General features: G+C 38.6%; 1 long non-coding RNA gene across 1 annotated transcript; it reads right to left on the bottom strand.

The window, feature by feature from the left end:
* Positions 1 to 4,838: 4,838 nt before the first annotated feature.
* LOC311283562 lies at positions 4,839 to 7,093 on the bottom strand. Its single transcript, XR_014626084.1, has 3 exons — positions 6,960 to 7,093; positions 5,733 to 5,849; positions 4,839 to 4,971 (listed from the first exon to the last, which is right to left on the bottom strand). It is a non-coding gene; the product is annotated as an uncharacterized lncRNA (long non-coding RNA).
* Positions 7,094 to 21,860: the final 14,767 nt, after the last annotated feature.

Here is a 21,860-nt window from a genome sequence, read left to right as displayed (position 1 = left end):
GAAGCCACAACACGCACAACCTTGAGGCGGATGGGCTACAACAGCAGAAGACCCCACTGGGTACCACTCATCTCCACTACAAATAGGAAAAAGAGGCTACAATTTGCACAAGCTCACCAAAATTGGACAGTTGAAGACTGGAAAAATGTTGCCTGGTCTGATGAGTCTCGATTTCTGTTGAGACATTCAGATGGTAGAGTCAGAATTTGGCGTAAACAGAATGAGAACATGGATCCATCATGCCTTGTTACCACTGTGCAGGCTGGTGGTGGTGGTGTAATGGTGTGGGGGATGATTTCTTGGCACACTTTAGGCCCCTTAGTGCCAATTGGGCATCGTTTAAATGCCACAGCCTACCTGAGAATTGTTTCTGACCATGTCCATCCCTTTATGACCACCATGTACCCATCCTCTGATGGCTACTTCCAGCAGGATAATGCACCATGTCACAAAGCTCGAATCATTTTAAATTGGTTTCTTGAACATGACAATGAGTTCACTGTACTAAAATGGCCCCCACAGTCACCAGATTTCAACCCAATAGAGCATCTTTGGGATGTGGTGGAACGGGAGCTTCGTGCCCTGGATGTGCATCCCACAAATCTCCATCAACTGCAAGATGCTATCCTATCAATATGGGCCAACATTTCTAAAGAATGCTTTCAGCACCTTGTTGAATCAATGCCACATAGAATTAAGGCAGTTCTGAAGGCGAAAGGGGGTCAAACACAGTATTAGTATGGTGTTCCTAATAATCCTTTAGGTGAGTGTATATGGAAAAGAGAACCATTGTGAAGATTCTTAAAAAAAGAAACGGGATTCACATAAAAAAAACAAAAAACACATTTGAAAAGACATTTAGGTATTCACATGAGAAAGAGCTGTTGTTCTAAACATGTTATTCAGACCAATAAAAAACGAACATGACTATTTATAAAGTCAAACCATGAATCAATCAGCGTGTTTGAACGAATCACTTGGGTGGTGAGAAAATATTCCATGATTTATTAATAAAAATCTGAACACAGTTTTTGAACGTGTCGGTTGAATGAATGATTCAGTGACTCATTTATAAGGACATTCACTTGTTTCGTTCTTGTATGAATCCGTGTGTTTAAACGAATCGGTTGAATGAATGATTCAGTCACTCATACATAAAAACAGCCACTTGTTTTGTTCCTGAATGAATCATAGTGGTTGAATGAATCATTTGAATGAATGATTCAATGATTCACTTATCAAGACGTAACAATGTTCCTTCAGAAAGAATCACTGAAAATCCTCACTACAGACTGACAGACAGTCTGGAAGGAAAAGTCACAGAGTCAAAAGTCACAAAGACGCTCCACTGCACTACTTTTCCATTTCCATTCCATTTTCCAACAACGTTTCATGCGTGAGACAAGTTTACATAGAAAAACTGTTGTATAATTATAAACAGACAGATAGATATCGATAGAACTGTTCTGTAAAAAAAGTAAAGAAACAAAGCTTCAGCATTCTCTGGATTGGTTGGGTTTTGTATGAGAGGTCTGACCTGAGTCCTTCACACTCAGAAAGAGTGAAAACCTCTCTCAGAGAAAAGACAGATTAGAGAGTCCGACCCTTCAGGCCTCCATAGCGACAGCGTGTGGGGACTGTCACATATGTATTTGATAAAGAAAACTTGCACACACATACTCACACACTTGGGCCGCACAGAGGAGAGAGATTACAGAAGATGCTGTTAAAAAGGAACCTGAGGCCTATGCTGGCGTTTTTAACCTTGTTTTCGGGAGTGAAGTCTCTGCAGATGACAAACTGGCCCGTGGCATCAACAAGATGAAGTGATACTTCCACTGTCATATCAAAAAGAGCAACTTCAGGCCCAGTCACTCTCCGACAAACAGACAGAGGGAGAGGAGGAGCGCTTGATGCCTGAGGACATTTCCAGATCATAGATGGTCTTTCGTCCGTGGAGGATCTCTGTGCTGCTCACCTGCTCATCCGAGACCACATGGATGTCAGTGGACGCCCCGAGGGACGTGTTGACTCTCTGATCTCTGGGTCTTGGTCACTGGGGGTCTGTCACTCAGGGGGATTTTCCTGGTCGGTGCCGAGTTATGTCAGAAGACACAAGGAGACGTTTTAGTTTCAAATAGCGATTTTTGAAGCTAGCATAGGCCCTGTTTAAACCTGGCATTAAGATGCGCTTTGTTTGATCGGAACACAAGTTGACGGGGGAGACATTCCCGTTTACACCTGGTGTTTTAATCCGTCTCTTTTGTCCACTTTCAACCACTTCTGTCCTCATTTCTTCACAGGGAGGGTCTGTGGACGGGTAAATGAATGGGCTTTTTCAGATCTTTCGATCTAATGGACAAATAAGCTCATGCAATTTACGCAATATGAACGCGACCGGAAACGTCAGAAAAACACACGGAGAGCATCAGCTTTCGTTTCTGCTCTGACAGCCGCAAGTCCAGCCGAATGCTATGAGTGTGTGTTAGAAATCAGGAATGATGAGAGAACATTGCGCTAGGTGCGTTTTTCATCTTCAAACCAAACTTGGTCTTCAGCCAACAAAGTTAAAATCCCGTCTGGATAGCGTGCTTCCCATAATGTTTACGCATTAAGTCAGTAGAATTTGATTGTTTCGAATAACCCACTCACAGTAGTCAATAATATCAGGGATTATGCTGCGTGAGCTGAAGCTGAATAGTGAATTAACACTGAATCGCTTTCTTTGTGGGTTAATTAACTTGGTACATGAGGTTGAACCAATTTATTCATAACATAAGTGTAATATTACAGCTTATATCTGCACAAAATGCGAATGCACAGGTTAACTTAAGTTACACACTAGTAAGAATGTGTAAAAGTCCCGTTATAATTATGCTTTTTTTGTTACAACATGATGACTTGGACACCGAAAAACTTACAGAATTCACAATACACTGAAAAAATGATTCATTGAATTTAATCAATTTTTTTATGGTAAGTGGTTGCACACAATTGATTTAAGCTACATTTAAACAAATGCATTAAGTTGAACGAAAATTGAATAAGTTCAACTTAATGCATTTTGTTTAAATGTAGCTAAAATCAATTGTGTGCAACCACTTACCATATTTTTTTTTTTATTAAATTCAACGAATCATTTTTTTCAGTGCACTATAGGCTATTGCACTAGTCAGCAAATCCAGAGACTAGTTCTTTCTCAGATTCTCTTATGTGGCCATGCAAACCAATGTGACAGCTTTACGTTTACCAGCATGATAATAATACTACAAAACAATTCTGAAAAGCAAGCCAATAAGATCGCTGCTTGAATTTTGAGGAATTTCGTGGCATTTTTGGATACAGTATGAGTCTGTCGTTGTACCATCTAAGGCAAAAGGCTCGTGACTTCTGAGAAATGCTCTCTGCTAATGAAAAAGGAGTTGGACTGGAAGAAATTCTTATGTCTTGCAGACATAATTCCCTCTCTGAAAATTCTCTCTTTTATCTTTATTTCAATAAGCTGTTGAGCTTCTGAGAGTGTTTGAGGGGTTTGAGTGCGCCGTGGCAGGACTGCAATGGAGTTTAATAAGAGCAGTGATCTCTAATGAAGCTTGTGGTTGTGGGTGGTAATATTAAACACTATGGGGCCCCCTGGTGGAGCCCGACAAACTGCAGGAGCTCCACCCAAAAACCAGGAGTTTTGGGTGACTTACGTGTGTCTGTGATGAAGTCATTCATGGCTGTGTGTGTGACAAACACTCACATGTTCTGGCCACCATCTGTAGAGCAGAAATGGACCTGGCAGAGATATCACGGCGAGATGACAGACATCAAACCAATTAGAGGATGGATGCAGCGGTCTGGATTTCTGTGATGCATTAAAATGAATAAAATGATCCATCATTCACACCACAGTCACAATAAAGATAATACGGAATGACCCAGATTCAAGCAAACACACCACACCCAACAGTGAGTGAGAGACTGTGTGTGTGATTCACCGAGTAAAGCACTCAGACATAGAGAGAGAGAGAGAGGGAAACGCAGAACAGAGAGCATTAGTTAAATGCGTCTGACAGTACATTATTCGGACTGGGAATTGTTGCGGACTAGACTTGAATCATGAGGACAGACTATTTGTCGAAGAACAAATGGGATAAATTTAGTATGGCATCTCTAGGACAGGAAGTCTCACCTTGCTGGTTAAGATTTTCATCAGATATACACATTATAGTTTTTAGCTTGACTTTATTTTAAAAAGCTACATTTATGACATGCTTTGATTTGCATTCACAACGCAGTTTATAACATAGGTAATTTACCATTGCACAACAAAATTTGGCACCAATATCAAGTCGTTTCAATAGGAATCTGTGCAGCTGGGTGTTTCACGTAACTTTAGACAAGATGGTCACCAAGTGGACTGATTTGCCTTAAAGGAGCAGTAAGGGAGCAGCACAACACACTTGTAGCCAATCAGCAGTAGGGGGCGTGTCCACTCATGATGGGGGAGGAGAGATAGGGGAAAAGAGGGAAATATAGATTCATTTGTTGTCTTCGCTAAAGTATTATTTTGCTTTGCTTCAGCTATGATAAAGACATCCACTGTTGCATTGCATGTTCATGCATTGTGGGGGCGGAGCAATTAAGGAGGGGTGTGTTTGTTTGGATTGATTTCAAATACCAAGTGTTTCTCAGAAATCACTTACTGCACCTTTAAAAGGGACTTTGTCACTGCACTTTCTTCACAGCTGTGGTGCCTCCTGCTTGCAGCACGTGTCTGAAACCGCTCATCTGATTGCACATCACGTGACGCAGGTCAGTCCGAACACTAAACCACACTTACATGCCAGATTGACATCCAACCCTCAGGACTTCTGGTGTCACGTGTACACAAAATGAGTGTTCTAGAACAGTACTGGGACGTTTGGTTTCAGCTTTGTGAGATCCAAACCCCGCAGAGATGCTGTGAGAGTTTAAATCAGCCTGCTGGAGATAGAGACGCCCACAGGAAGGAGGGAGGGAGGGAGGGAGAGAGAGAGAGAGAGAGAGAGAGAGAGAGAGACTGACTTACATTAGTATATACTGTCACAAATCCTGCCAAAAAAATCTTCAAGAGAAACCAAGACTAATCAGATCTGCACTGAATCAGAAAAGCATTCTACTTTATTGCTTATATTAATTTTGCAGTATGCAGGTTGTATACTGTGTACAGTATCCTGTTTTTTTGTATGCATGAGACACTCGGATTACTTGCCAAACTATGCACACTACTGAGTTAAAGTTGTCACATAGAGACAACAATGAAGCATACTACTGTTTGAAACATTTATCAATGTATACTGCAAAACACTATTTAAAAAAAATCAGTATATGCACAGATTACTGTAAAAAAAAGTGCTAGTATTAGTTATAAAGTAAATGGCATACTATTTGTACTTCTCCAAATAGTAGATTTAGCTAGAGGGGCATTCTCGTTCTAGAGAGATCTGATAGGACAAAAATCTGTGTAGTGCAGGATGAGTCATCAATATTTTTTATTCAGTTTCTCAGAAAAGAAAGACTGTACTTTTCAAATGTGTATATCACTGAAGGCTACTTATGTTAGTGTATTAGCTTATATCTCTTTTCAGAGCTAAGAGACAACAACTAAAAGCCAGAGAACTCAATTTTTGTCAGTATGCATTTCTACAGTATACCATAAAAATACACCAATATTCCATTTCAAACATAGCTATGGTTTGACTAGCCTGTCTTGAATGTCCTCCCCCTCCTGATTGGATTTCATATCTCTTAGCCTTCAGCACCAGGCGTCTCACTCTCCAGAAAAACTAAATGAAATGCTGCTGCAGTGTCTTCATCAGCCTCTGTGAGCACATCAGACAGAATAAAATAATGTTAAAGAGCAGCATGTTCACACTGGGGAACATCAGGCTATCGGGAGGAAATGTCTGGTGTCAGAAATAATCTAATGGCAGCAAGTGTGTGTGATGTTTTCACAAAAGCATCTTGGTTTTACCAGCATCTTGGTGTGCGTGTGTGTGTGTGTGTTTATGATAGTGACAGTTCTGCATGCCTGAGGGCGTTGTGTATGTGTGTTTGTAATGATGTGTGAATGCTAGCGGCAAAAAGACAAGTTTAGCGACTCTTAATTAACAACTGCTTACACTGTCGACACACAGACTGTGTAAAATCTCAAACTATGTAAAAATCAGTGTGTGTATAATTAGACTGTAAAGAAATGTTAAGTTCCTGAACTGATTTAGCTAGCAAGCTAAACTAATTAGCAAATTGCTAATATAAGCATTTGGGACACGACTAGTCCCAAATTGTTTGTGCTACGGACAAGAATGATACCTCAAATGCTTTTTGGTGAGACTATTAGTTTTCTATGTAATAATCAGACTTCACAACAAGTGATCTTAAAGGTTGTATCAGTGATTTCAGGCCCCCAAAAAAAATCACAAATCACAATCACCGACAGGGGGAGGCAGTGCAAAACCTCACAACACCCACCCCCTGACGGTGATTGGTTGGAACACTATTTGTTTTGGTTTTGAGTGGTTGGTGAAACCAATTGTTTTTGTGTGCAGATCTCAGAGCCTAGGCTGCCTACAGAGACGCGTTTTTTTGACGGCATGCTTATGGGGCGGACAGCTAGCGGATCGTTAGGAAAGATTAGATGAATTTGATAAAAAAAATTTGGGCCTGAAATCACTGATACAACCTTTAAGACAGAATTTAAACAATATTTATACCTCCATTAATCAAAAAAGCTTTGACACTGATTACATCCGATAGAGATGTTTGCGGTGTACAAAATCCCCAGGCGCGGGTTAAACAGGGTAACAGAGAGAGAGAGAGAGAGAGAGAGAGAGAGAAAGCGTGCGAGCGAATACAAGGGAACGTTTTCCTTGCTTTGCTCGAAGAGACTCCTCTTGTAGAAGTGTAGAAATATCTGAAGTACAAACACTCACACAGAGAGACTTTGCCTCAGGAGGGAGCAGCCCTCTTTCAAAACACACTTTAAGTGCTTTTCAGGGCTGCAGCTACAAACAGCAATCTGCATCAGTCGAGACCATTTCAGAACCTCGCTGAGCTTCACAGGACTGCAGGGAGAGACAGTAATAATTATTATGACTTTAAATATTGCTTGATAATAGAACACTAGATTTTTACATTTCCTGAAGGAAATTTGAGTGTTGTTTGTTCAAGCTTCAATGCTAGGGTATCCAGGCCTGCTGTGCAGTTGCTATAGTTTCCTCCTGTGTGACTTTTAGCACGTTGCTATGTTGTTGTCCGGTCGTTGCAATGCATAGCTAAAATGTTCCAAGTGGATTCCAGTGTTGCTATGCAGGGGCTAGGGTGTTTGCCAGGGTGTTGCTCTGCTTAGCTACAGTGCACAAAATGTTGTTTGCAAGCTGCTATGCAGTGCTAAAGTTCTACAAATGTTTTTTAGTGTTGCTATGCAGTTTCTATGCTGTTGCCAGGTCGTTGCTATGCATAGCTAAAGTGCTTCAAATGGTTTTAGAGCGTTGCTATACATATACTAGTGTATTCGCCAGGGTTTTGCTGTATAGCTCTAAATTACCACTAAAAAGCACCAAATTGTTTTTCATGTTAATATGTGGTTGCCAAGGTGTTGCTATGCAGTTTCTAAAGTATTGTTGGTGTTTGCCAGGATGTTGCTGTGCAGTTGATAGTCAGTTTGCCAGGGTGTCGCTGTAAAGGGCACTTAATGTTTTTTAGCATGTTGCTGTGCAGTTGCTAAAGTGTTGTGGGTGTTCGCCAGAGTGTTGCGTAGCTAAAGTGCACAAAATGATGTTTGCTTGCTGCTATGCTGTTGTATGTGGTATACATAGGTAAAAAGCACTAAATGTTGCTAAGGTGTTTTCCAAGGGGTTGCTATGCAATGCTAAAGTAATCCAAATGTTTTTTAGTCTGTTGCTATGCAGTTTTAAGGCTGTTTGCCCGTGGTTTTTTTTTTAATGTGTTGCTGTGTGGTTGCTAGGGTGTGGGTGTTCGAGTGATTGTGTTCATGGCCCAAATCCAAAAAAAAAGCCCACCAAATCTTTAAAACAGTGGTCGACAACCTTTTTGACATGAATATTTCAAATGAATTCATGTAGATGAAAAACTGCAGATCATTTATAAATAGCACAAACTGTTCTAATTGTTCTAAAAGCACTAATTGTTCGTTCAAATCTTTAACATGAGGAACAGTGATAGTGATTCTTACCTTAGAAAATACCACTAATTACCATTAAAGCTGACAGTTCTCAAGGATAGTATGGAAATGGAACCTGAACTGTGATGAGAAACGAGAGAGACAGACAGAGAGAGAGACATAATTAGAGTTTCGCAGTCGATCTCCAGCAGTCCTGACGGTGAGAATCTCCTGCAGGCCCGGATTTTCAGCTCTGGATGGTTCTATTTTGGGAGTCGTGTGTCTGTTTGGCCCGGTTCCTGCGGTTCCTGTCGAGCGGATCTTCTTCTCGTGCGGCTATACACGCAATTTCTCTCCCTGACACTCAAATTTACATCCTGCCTGTTTTCCGCCTGACCTGCTTTTCCCATTGGCTGCTCCTGGCCTCCGCCAAATGACACTTACTAAATTGAGCCTAACTAAAACTCACAACGAGGAAATGCGTCGATGTTGACCGGGAAGGTCTTCTTTTTGGTTGACTTGTCTTTAGAGCTATAGGCAATTCTGGATAAATTGAGAAGCACAATTTTTTTTTGTTTCAAAAAGAGATCAAGATTCTCCCATGATCCTGAACAGACAACTTAACAGAATAGCAAGTGATTTACTAGAGGTTCTGACACAATGTTTACTGCTGCAGTCTATTTAAAATGTTGAATTCATTTGAATGAATTATAAAAAAAATAAAAATGAATGAATGATTCAATAGCCGCTTTCCGACCGGAGGAACCTTTTCACAGTTCCTAGAACTATTGGCTAAAGTACCCGGATGTCGGCGTGTTCGCACCGCAGGAACTAGGAACGATTTTAGTTCTAGGAACTCCATTTGTAGGAACTAATTTGGGTCCAACTTCAGAGTAGGGTCTAAACCTGCACTATAGGAACTATCCGTGACTTTAGTGTACGCTGATGACCGAACGCACGCGGAACACCAGCACCCGCCATTTTTAAAACAGCTAGAATGTAAACACACAGATTATAGCCTATATATTTACTCCATAAACTAACTATACAAACATGGAAAACAGTGATAGATGGGTCTCTAAACCTTTATGCTGAAGACAAAATCCAACGCAACTTTGAGGGGACCAAGCCAAACATGATTAAGTTATGTTTATCTGCCCAGCTAGCAACACTGGACATCAACCACATAGGCTAATAACCTTTTTTTCATATACTGTCTACTTTCTATTACAGTTCTATCTAATAACATATTAAACTGTACTGTTAGACAGATTGCTAACTAATAAACACAGAGAATGCGAGCATTGTTTGCTCTGGCGTTCTCAGCGCCGCCAAAATAAAGGTCTGTCGCGCCGTCAAAATAAAAGTCACCGTGCCTGCGTCACTCCCTTACTCCTCCTACCAGTTCCTATGGCCACTTGGCCAGTGCGAACGCAAACAGCAAAACCGAGTTTAGGGGAAAGTAGTTCTTAGAACTGTTTAGAAGTGGACAGTTCCTAGAACTAAGTTCCTAGAACTAAGTTCCTAGAACTACTTGGTTGGAAAGCGGCTATTGACTCACTCATAAATACTTGTTTCATTACCGGATGTATCAGCGTTTTTGAATGAATCTCTTGAATGAATGATTCAATGACCTAAATCACTTGTCGGCAGCGCCAACGCAGATCTGAAGGTTTAATAGACATAACCGAATCATTGTCTTTTAAGAACGAGATCATGTGGGTTTTTGAAGCGAGATCACAATCTTTTAACAACTAACCGTGCAGCTCTACTTGTCTTGCATTCTCTCTGAAACATAAATTGATGGCCTTTTCTTCATTAAAACAAGGTCGTTGTTTGATCTCGGTAAAAAAAAATTCTGAACAATACATAAAAACACCACGTATGCACCTGAATGGCTGCAGGCAGGTGGTTTGGACACAGCGTGAAGGATTTTTTTCTACTCACTTCAAAATATTCCCAGTTTCATTCTTGAAATTCTTGTTATAGAGGAAGCTTTTAATGTTCAGAGGTTGCCGTTTCATCGCTCGGAAAAGTTCTGCAGTAGTTCAACTTCAGAATGTTCTTCAAAACATCCTATGGGAAATAAAAACTGGCACAAATGAGATCAAAGTTGACATACAGTTAGAATATAAAACATTTTTGACTTATAATTGAAGAAGTTGGTACTTTGTCAAATCTGAGAACAGTCTGAGACATTAAGAGCTCATCAGAGGAGACACATGTGAGATTACTGGGGTCTTTTTCTCAGAAGGAACATCTAAGAAGTCATTTTCTCTCCATTTAATATCTATGATGTCTAGAAGAAACATTCCAGACATGCAGGAGCTCTTATTTGTTATTTATTTTCTCATGGAGCCTGAATTATAATAAGTTCTCAATAGACCAAATCATATGCTCCGATACTAACAGTCCCGTTTCCTGGATAAAATGTAAATATTTCGAATTGATTTTCCTTCGAGAGACTGTGAAATGCAGGTTTCACAGCGTCTCTTATTGCTGTGGCATTCAGGACACCACACACACTGAGAAGGTTTCTGTGATGTCTCTCATGCTGCTGGGATTCAAATGGAGAGCTTTATAACTGCAGTACTTTACGATGACACATTTTCCTCAGATAAAAGTACATTTTCTCTGGTCTGACCTGAAAAAGAATGACCTGGTGCCCTGTCTGCTGTTTTCACGGTTTGTCTCTCGCAGCGAATGTGTGTATGTGCGTGCATGGCACCAGTTTGATTTGGTTTGTGTTCAGCGGAGAGCGGAGCGATATTGATGTAATGTCCCCCGTAGCCCAGCAAATTTAATTTCCCCAACAGTCGTCCACATCCCACAGTTCTTAGTCCTAACAGAATAACAGCTACCTAGAGCAGTTCTGCTTTTATACACACATCTTGTATTTAAACAGTGAAACAGTTGATAACACCGTTCAGTGCCACTTTCCTGATGCTCTAAGATCAAAGAATCTACTGTGACTCCAGGCTAAGAAAAAAAAGTCCCCACAGCAACACTGAAAACCACTTGTGCAATTTTAGCGCGGAATACTTGATTCTGATTGGTCAATCGTGCCATCCAGCGGTATGTTATTCCCCGATAACAACCGGTAAAAACTGATAACACAGGCTCATCCGAGTAACTGAAGTCAGCGCTATATGCTTGCTAGGAAAAAAAATTCTTCAAGGAAGTTTTGCATTTGGTGAGGTAATAAAATGTAAAAAATGTAAACTCAAATCAATATTTTGCTTACAGTTATTTAATTATGTCATCCGGGTAGGACTCGCTCTCTCTTGTTTCATACAAACGCTGCTGCTGCCATTTTGTGACTATTGTTTTGTACACTGTAATGGATTATAAGATAAAAACCATAAGATTTTAAATCAATTCAACAAAATCTCTTATATCCATATCTATTTATGTAGTGAAATGCAGTGTAATAAGCGGTATAACCGTATCCGTAAATGTCCGTCTAGTTTGAACTTGCCACTTGCTAGCAACTGCTTTCTTCGTGGAAGCTTTGCGTTTAAAGAGCTAATAAAATATCGAAACTCAAGTCAATATTTCATATCTAATTATTTACTTATGTGGCAAATAGCTGTGTTATAAGCTGGATAATGTACTTCTATCCAGTTGTTATCGCAAAATAAACCCCTTCACGGTGATGCAAGACCCTGATCACCCTATCTGGACTTACTCTGCTATAACATCCGGCTGGATGTACATTGTGACATTACCCTCGCAATGCACTAGGTATGTGCCGAAGCCTAAATCCGAATTCGGAAAGGCACGTAAAATAAGTAACGCATTCTACAGAGCCCCTAAAAAAGACAGCGAGCGTGATTTCACCAAGTGCAACATGTTCCTGGATCAAAATCTTTGTTCAACCAATCAGATTTGAGAGCTACGTTTACACTTTATGTCAAGTTTAGGCTTACAACCAGAGTTAGGTGCTTCTACATCAGTGCTATTCACCAGCATTTCCCCAGGGATAAATTAAGGGTACTCTCTAAAAAATGCTGGGTTGTTTTAACCCAATGTTTGGTCAAATATGGACTAACCCAACGTTGGGTTAAAAATGCAATTTAAAAATGGACAAACCCAGCCGTTGGGTTACATTTTTAATGTAGCCAATGCAATTTGTCCATTTTTGATTTTGTCCAAAATGCAATTTGTCCATTTTTAAACTGCATTTTTAACCCAACGTTGGGTTAGTCCATATTTGACCCAACATTGGGTTAAAACAACCCAGCATTTTTTAGAGTGTAGGGTTAGGTTTAGGGGGATGGATAGAGTTAGGACTAGACATTTTCAGACAGGAATGTTGATCCAGGAATTTTCATAAATATGTCATACTTGGCAAAGTCTCTGTGACCATATCCCACCTCTGATACCCACAAATTATGTACAATATAATTACCCAATTTTATATAATTCTTTTCAACAACCATTCAGGCAGATTTGGCAACAGGTCAAGTTGGTCACACATTTCCACTACATTGACCAATTGACAGCAGCTTGGTGTGAAAATCATTTCTGTGCATACAAAATTTCACTAATGTGATCACGCCTTTACAGGTACATGCAGAAAACACTGAATTATGTGAAATTATATCTGCCATAACCATATATTTTCCTAACTAGATTTAAAATCGTCACTTTTTTTCCCCCTTTTTTACCTCGCAGTCTTGAGTCCTTATTAATGGAAAAACTGAACATGAAAATAAATATTCAAAGTCTTCTACCAAACCCAAAGTAGGTTAGTGTGAGGAGCAAAGCATGTCTTCTTAATTCAAAATAAATTAATTCATAAAATGCTAAATATTAGGCCTTTAAAGGCATACTGTGATTAATTTGTGTAATTTCTACAGTAATGTTTTGGTCTTCTGATCAGAGAGCGCTTTCTGAAAGAGCTAGTTTGCGCTGACACAATTTAATAACTTCAAATCATCTCTTAATGACTCCGAGCCGCACTCTAAATAAGATGAAACAGTCACATGGCTTCTATGCACAATTACAGGCCTTCATTTCATTTACAGCTGAAAGTTCATTTGAAAAGAGTTATTTGATAAAACACTCTCTGGTTTGACCCTGCAGCAACCAAAATCTAAAACGGAAACTCAAATGGGAAGACGTTATTCAGAAATAAAGATACTTAGTTACGACCTTAAAAGTGGCACATACAAATGAAAAAGTCAAAGTGGAACCTTCAAAAACTGCTTTTCCGTCGCACAAGTGGATTCTGTGTGATATTAGCTCAAAATAACATGCATGGATGCTTATAGTACTTTAAAAAAAAAAAACAGAAATAGTGTGCTGTTGACCTTTAGCAAGGTATTTTCAGTGTACTATGATTCATGACACACTAATCCCAATCTTGAATGCCATTTAGATCCCAGGTCATCTAAGGATCATCATTAAACAAAAACCTCAAGCTAATGCGACTGTTAAAAAGGTCTACAGCAAATTCATTTTCATTTTGTGATTTGAGTTATTGAGATTACTAAATCAGGCTTCCTTTTAAAAATAAATATTGTCCTTTATTGTACAAAGCTGTGATAGCAAACCTAATCAAATGATATTATAAGAAATCCTTTGTTCGCCTTTTTGGCTTTGTTACCTAAATGAGAACTGGGACAAGTAAGATAACACACTCATCTGCGTGTATCTCCATCATAAATGCGGAATGAAATGATCCAGCTATATTAATGGAGTAATTAAAGGAGCAGAAGGGTTTGTTAACCCTGATGTATTAACGAGAGGACAGGCAGCAGTAACAGGCTGGAGAGCGGCTTATTAACTCATGAACACATGCACATCTCCAGAGTTCGAGCAGGGTCGTGTATGTTTGTGCTTCCTGTCGTATTATTTGGTGTAAGTAGTTGTACAGTGTTGTTGAGCCAGGAGTGGTTGACCTGAGAGAGAAAACCGGCCGTAGAAGAGGAGTTTAATGTTGAATGAAGCAGAAGCTGCGATTGTGGTGTATATCAGAATGAAGCGGCTTCTCGAACAAGAAAAATGGGCCGGTAAACACGTCATCATCAGAGAAGAGAAGAAATGTTGCTGCAAAAGGGAAGGGAAGTTATTTTGATTAAAGATTATGAGGGGATGACTTTAAGCTAATTGCCTGCTCTAGCGCCTCTTGTGGCTGCACTGAGAACGCAATGCGTACTTTGTGTTATAAATTGCAATCTAACATTTTGGGCACACTTGTTCCACAGTTTCTTAAAAAGAAAAAATACATTCAGGTATTTTGAATGCACTGTAATAGGCATATCATAACATGAAAATGAGGAAAAACTACGGCAGTCCATGTGAGAGAGACTGAAAGCTTCACTATTTCATAGCGATGCTTTTGAATGATTCGCCAATTACTTGGCAGGAACGGCCATCAATAAAACCTGTGCTGTGAACAAGTTCATTTGTTACGTCGATTTGATGATTGATTTCCACATTGAGCTGATTCGTTTCAAACATTTGTGCAGCACATTAACTTTTTATATTCATAATCTGTGCCAGTCACAGTGCTGTAAAAAAGCCAGCATTAATATAACTTTGGAAATACATCAAAGTGCAACAGTGATTAAAACCACTAAAATACTTCATACCAAATCTTAAGTGTAAATGTAGATCTAAACAGAAAATCATATACATTCAAAAACAAACTTGCGTATAGAAATATGCATAATGCCAGCCAATTGTCTGCATTAGCTGTCCGTGAACAACGTCTACTTTGACCCTCAAACACTGTAGTTGTAGCTAATCACAACAGACCGGGCCATCTGACCAATCAGAGTAGGTCAGGCTCTCAGAAAGGCGGGGTTTAGAGAGACTGAGTCCTTTATCGAACCGTTTCAGACGCTGTGACAAAAGAGGTGATGCTGCAATGTATATTCATTTACGAGAAAAGTGTTTTTTGACCTTGGATGCATGTATTGTAGGAGACCTTCAAAACAAAATTAGGAACCTTTAAAATAGCATAAAACAGGCACTTTAACAAACATATTTAAAATGCTTAAATAGCAATCAATCGCAGATACTACCTGCTATTTCTGATAGAAACATAAGCATTGAACTGAATATTTTAAGGTCTTTGCATTGAGATCAGGTGAATCCAGTGTTGTTTATAGCCTATATTTGATTATTTATTCATATTTTAAATTGGCTTTTATTTTTATATTTTCAGTTTTAGTTATGTGCTTTTCATTATTTGTTTTAATTCAGTTTTAGTTTTAATAATTTAGTACTAAACTTATTTATTTCAGTCAATTGCCAAGGCAGCATTTCCAGTTTTTTACATTTTAAGGTTTTCGTCTAATATTTAAATTCTATTTCAGCTTAGTTTCAATTGCCAAAACTTTTTTTAACAGCTTTAGTATTAGTTCATAATAATAACTGAGTGGATGGCATGAGTCTGCAGATACCAGGCAGGAGTTTAGGGGTTTAATGATCCTTCGTTCACCTCCTGCCCTACAAATGACCTGCCATTAACTGAGAAGATGAAGATATTGGTCCTCTCAGAAACCGAATCTAACAAGAAACATCAATTACACTTATTTTTACTTGGTTAGAGTACCTAGTTTTTTTTCCCCCAGAGTGCTCTGCTCTGTGGTGAGTAATGTTCAGCTCTTGTCGAATCCACTGTGGCCGCTGGCACCACGCCGGTACAGAAAGCACCCGGGCCGTGAAGCTTGGCAGTGTTTGTCAGAGAAAAGTCCAGCACTCGAATTCTAAGATCATTACTGCAAACCTCTCCACAGGCACACTCGTCTCCCCTTTTGAGGGAGCAGAACCTCACCCCTGAGCTTAAAGGAGCTTTTCATTTTGAAGGTCTGACGAAAGTTTCTGAGCTTAAGGACACGATGTCATGATAACTGTGTTTGGATGATGGCATCACACGAATGCACACTATCCTTCACTTACTATCCTGGGGTGCGTTTCCCAAAAGCATCGTTAGCCAACTATGTTCGCAAGTTCCGTCGTTATCAGCATAGTTCAACGAGTCAGTGTTTCCCGAAACCATCGTTCTAACGAACATTCGCAAACAGCATCGCAGAGTTATGTAGTTGGAACGACAGCTCTCGACCTGTGGTTAGAAGCATAGTTTCTAGTTTGCATGACATGTGGACTCAATAAATCCTTATCTTGAGCAAAATAAGCAAGCTGACATTCCAATACCATTTCCTGTCTTTTATTTAGAATACATATAAATGTAATTTACGTCTTTTAGTTTGTCAAGAGATTTAAAGCACCGTTTTTAAAGAGTGCGCATGTGCGAACCTGCTACTATAAGAACGAGCCTATGATTGAATCTGGAAATAAAGCAAAATAACTGAGAAAAATGAGAAATAGTCCTCAGATGTCATGTCTGTAATTTATAGCAAAAAAATAATAATCTCGCGTTAATTCGATCTCAAACAGATTCATTAAAATAACTTATTACTCCAACACGTGCGTGACGTCATAAACCAACGTGGTTGAACCATAGTGTTGAACGACCACTTTGCGACAATACGGTTTCGGGAAACAGTCGTGACTAGCTTTGATTTCTTCAACGATGCATCGTACTATAGTAGTTAAGCAGCGAGTACGTCGTTGTTCGGGAAACACACCCCTGAGCGATGTCGTCAAAGACAGTAGACAGGAAAAAATAAGCTAGTTCACCCAAAAAATGAAAATTCATCATTTACTCAAGTTGTTCCAAACCTGTTAGTTTCTTTCTTCTGCTGAACACAAAAGAAGATATTTTAGTGAATGTCGGTAATCAAACAGTTGACGGTAGCCATTGACTTCCATAGTATTTTTTTCCTACCATAGAAGTCAATGGGGTCCATCAACTGTTTGATTACCGCCATTCGTTAAAATAACTTCTTTTGTGTTCAGCAGAAGAAAGAAACTCATAAAGGTTTGGAACAACTTGAGGGTGAGTAAATGATGACAGAATTTTCATTTTTTTGGTGAACTATATCCAATACCCCATTTGTATTCAATGAAAGCAACACAATTCAAATGGGTTTGGAACAATGAGGGCGAGTAAATGACTCAAGTTAGATTTTGAGTGAACAAGCTCTTTAGTCTCTCTGGTCTAATGAAATAATGAAGAGACAGAGTAAATTTAACAGGTTACATTTTTTGAAATATTTGCTTGTGGATTTTACATTGTACAGTCTCTTGCGGCACAGTTTTTTTTCTAACACATCCGTGACCCGGTTTAACTCCACTGAAAGTGGAATGAAATATTAATGGAATTAAGTGACAATCACGAGCTGGCAGTAATCTCAAGCCATTCATCAGCGCAGCTATTACGGCCTGCCAGAGGCTTTATTTGAGCACAACAACACACATCGTCTCGTAATAAACTCCTTCAGTTCTAAACTATTCTATATATAAAACTTAACAGCACATTTATTTGCATGGCTGCGCTTTTAGAAGGATCATCATGTTTGGGTGATATGCATGCATGTACTGTATACACGTAGTATTACGTGAATTCATAGTGAAATTACAATACAAAAAAAACATATATACACTCTAAAAAATGCTGGGTTGTTTTAACCCAATGTTGGGTCAAATATGGACTAACCCAACGTTGGGTTAAAAAATGCAGTTTAAAAATGGACAAATTGCATTTTGGACAAAATCAAAAATGGACAAAAATGCAATTAAAAAATGGACAAATTGCATTGGTTACATTAAAAATGTAACCCAACGGCTGGGTTTTTCCATTTTTAAATTGCATTTTTAACCCAACATTGGGTTAAAACAACCCAGCATTTTTTAGAGTGTATATATTAGATGTATATTAGAAGGAAGTAAAATAAATGATGAAAATATAACATACAAATTAAATTAAATCCTAACCATTAACAATAACATGAAAGTAGTTTTAAAATTAAGGTTAAAGGAATAGTTCACCCAATAAAGGACAATTCTTTAAGCCGTCAAGCACTATAGAAGTGGTCCATATGACTCTATACATCACTTTTAAATATCTCTTAAATAAGTCTTCTAAAGTTGTTTAAGATATTAAAGAAATACAAGTTTTTGAAGTATCCCTTTAAAGCTGGGATATAATTGCAAGTGTGTTGAATACAATTGAAAAAGAGTGAAATATCTGTGGAGTGAAACTGACCTGAGCAAAGAATTCCAATTTAAGCTGTATTAATCAGTATTAATGAGGAAATGTAAATGAGATGTGTCTGTTCTGACTGCTACAGCATGGGTAATTGTTCCCGAGGGTGTTCTGAAATTAACATAAGTTTTAAATCCCTCGTATTTATTTATTATATTTTAAATCCTTTTAATTGAATGGAGCTAAAACAAAGAAAAAGGTATCAATCAAACATTTTACGTTTACTATGCAGTACATCATGTCCACATCATATACGTATGTCTAAATATTTTAAATAAAATATTAAGCTCTCAGTTCTTAAATATAGAAATAAATAAAAAATGTATTATCGTAAATCTAATGAACGCTGAATAAAAATTCACTATAAATATTAAATCATTTCTACTTTTCTTAGAGTGGATGTTTCCATTTTTGTCATGTCTCTGGGTGATAAACTGGAAATTTATTTTAAAAAACTTCATTTATTTGATCAAACATGCAGTAAAATTGTGAAATATTGTTACAATTTAAAAGAACTTTTTTTATATATATATTTGTGAAATGTAATTTATGCAAAGCTGAATTTTCAGCATCATTACTCCAGTCTTCAGTGTCACATGATCCTTCAGAAATCATTCTAATATGCTGATTTGAAGAAACATTTCCTATTATTATCAATATTACACAGGCAAATATATTTGCATATGACTTCCTCCTGAGCAATTTTTCCAGAGGGGTTTAGGAAGGTTTTGGGGCAGTCCTACTGTGATATTAGACTACATAGCCTATAATAAAAGATAATAAATTTCAAACCTGAACCAAACATATTTTTATTCAAAGATCAACAGTCTGTCATTAGTCTATAGTCTGCCACAAAAAAACAACATTAAAATCATGAACTCAAATGTCATTGTGAAATAAAAAATAAAAAAAGACTGTTGTAACAGTGCGTAAATCAGACATTTCAGGCTATAGCCTAACGCTAATAAGCCTTATGCCAAAATTATTATTACGACTAAATTGTCGGTCATTAAATAAGAAAACGAAATAATTGTGTAGATGATTTGCTTTGTGTAACCCGACATCAGACAGTAGGCCGAAGTATTTTTTTGCACACAGTGCCGCGACCAATCAATCACTCCTTTACGACTGGCTGCACATTCACTGTACTTGCGGCTGCGGCAACTTGCGCATCAAACTATCAATGCATTTAAATTCGCGCCTATGGTATCTTTGTAGAACTTCAAAAAAAGAAAAAAAGATGCTGCAGCCAATGAGCAGTCGGTTGGGACTGGCTGCAGGACGACTCAACCTCCACGGACAGTTTTAATGTGTCAAGAATTTGCTTTAGTATAATTTTCGGGACAATTAGGGCCGGATTCGGGATTCGGGACAACAGCTTAGATTTCGGGACTGTCCCGTATTTTTCGGGACGTCTGGTCACCCTAGAAGGATCCCAACGTCAAAACAAGTGGATGGTTTATTTTAATGGCGTACTGGATTGTTTTGGAGGATTATATGTTTGTTCGGAGCATTTTTTGTAAACGAGGCACATTGTAATGGAGATTTTGTGAAGAAACTTTTGTTGAAAGATGAAACCGCCAATGTTGGATCTGACAGCAGCTGCATCACAAACTGTAAGTAAATGATTTCTTAATGCTTCGTCTTTAAATGACGGTTTTATATGAATAATGTTTTTTTAAGACACTTACTAGCCTGCAATAGCGAGTGAGTATTGATACTGTTTCCTATGCAATGACATTAGCCAATCATTATAGTGGCCGTTTACTGACACGCCTTAAAGGAGCCGCGCCTTAAAAACTGATAATTTCAGACAGAAGGTCAGAATGAGGGTTCAAAATAATTGTTTTTCCACATATATATTTGTTTTTGTTTTTTCATGTTACTTATATCATGTTTAATGATTGCTTAGGCACATTTCTTGAAACTATGCCTCGTATTCTCAAAAAAACAAATCCATAACTTCTCACCCAATTCCCCAAACATCCTATTTTCAGGTCAAAATGAAGCTCTACACTCAAAACCATTCACTCTTGCTGAAAAAACAAACTTTGCCCTCAGACATCACACACAAGCCCTCACAAACACATTGGTGCAATAAATTCAAAACAACGTTTCCAAAACTGGTAAGTTATGTTGTTTGTGGTTCCCCCCCTAACAAACCTTTTCACTCGATGAACACAAAATACATTTTTTATTCCTTAATGTACTGTACAGTGCAATACACCAAACAAAAAAACTAAAGAAATACTCTGCCCCAGCATCCCGTCTTTGGTCTGGGTCAGGCCAGAGGATCTCGTCCACATCACAAGCTATATTGGCCCTATAGGCAGAGGGGTAAAATCCTCTTGCATGCCTGTTCCCCACTGGCACGCATCAACTGAAATATTTGGCAGGCTTCTTCCATTTCATCATCTCTGTGTCCTAGAAAAATAGAAGTACTGATTACTGTAACTATAACACATCCTTTTTACAAAATGGAAACATTCAGAAAACTCGATCTGTATGTGAGGCAATTTGATGCATTTCTTTTTATTACAGTAGTATAGTGCAACAGCTAGCACATGTATGTGTTGTAACAGAACATACAGCTCTAAAAAAAAATACAGTAGAGAGCAGTCTGAAGTAAATCTACTGTACCCGTTTTTCTCCCGGAAGGTTCTTATGATCGAGGCGACGGTGAAGCAACTCAAGTTTGGCCTTCCTCGTTGCCCAGCCTCCCTCATAGTCATACCATGGACAAAGACATGGGCAAGAGTGGCACGAATTTCATCCGAGACTTGTCTCCTTGCCCTTGCCATTCCTCCTCTTCCTCCTCCTCCTCCTCCTCCTCCTCCTCCTCCTCCTCCTCCTCCTCCTCCTCCTCTCCAGTGTCCTCGACCTCTTCCTTCATGTCTTTCGGGATCCATTGTTCCAAAACTGAATGAACTGATTCTGGCCCTTTCATCTATCTATTGAAGGTTCTGATTGGTGTGTGATCAATTTTGACTCTTAGTGTTTCCACTTGGGTAATTGTGTATTAAATGAGCTGAAGCTGTGCTGACTTAAGTGAACAATATTGAATGCGAGTGCTTTCTAGATGACAACATGGCAATGAGAAATGAAGGGATTTGTGTGTAGAGTTTTGCAGTGACAGTTCAACAAATCTGACTCATGTGTCAAAACAGGGGAATAGTGTTTATAGTTTAGGGAAATGGGTGTGCTTTTGATAAATGGCGTTATGGTTTTGAAATTTTAGTTCAATGCCTGGTTATAGTGTTTAAGCAATCAAGAAAAACTGTAAAAACATAATTAACATTTTAAGTTAACCTTTAGGAACAGATTAAAATAATAATATCCCTGATAGATAGCACACGTACATCTCAGAGATGTCTATTTGATGTGCGTGTTTACATCTGGAAGATGTATTTTTTAGAGTGTTTGCTTTGCTCATCTGCAATACGTCGCTAGGACGGTTCCTGTCAGATGTCAAATAGACAGTTAGAAAAACGTCTTTAAAGTCCCCGTGAACCGGAAGTTGCAAACAACTTTTCTCCAGTGTTGTGACGTTTTTCCAAGTGAAACTGAATATTGAATAGAGGGCAGGGT

This window comes from Rutilus rutilus, assembly GCF_951802725.1.
Source record: "Rutilus rutilus genome assembly, chromosome: 23".
Classification (NCBI taxonomy): domain Eukaryota; kingdom Metazoa; phylum Chordata; class Actinopteri; order Cypriniformes; family Leuciscidae; genus Rutilus; species Rutilus rutilus.
The sequence above is the reverse complement of the archived record's forward strand: the minus strand, read 5'-3'. Positions and strand labels throughout refer to the sequence as shown.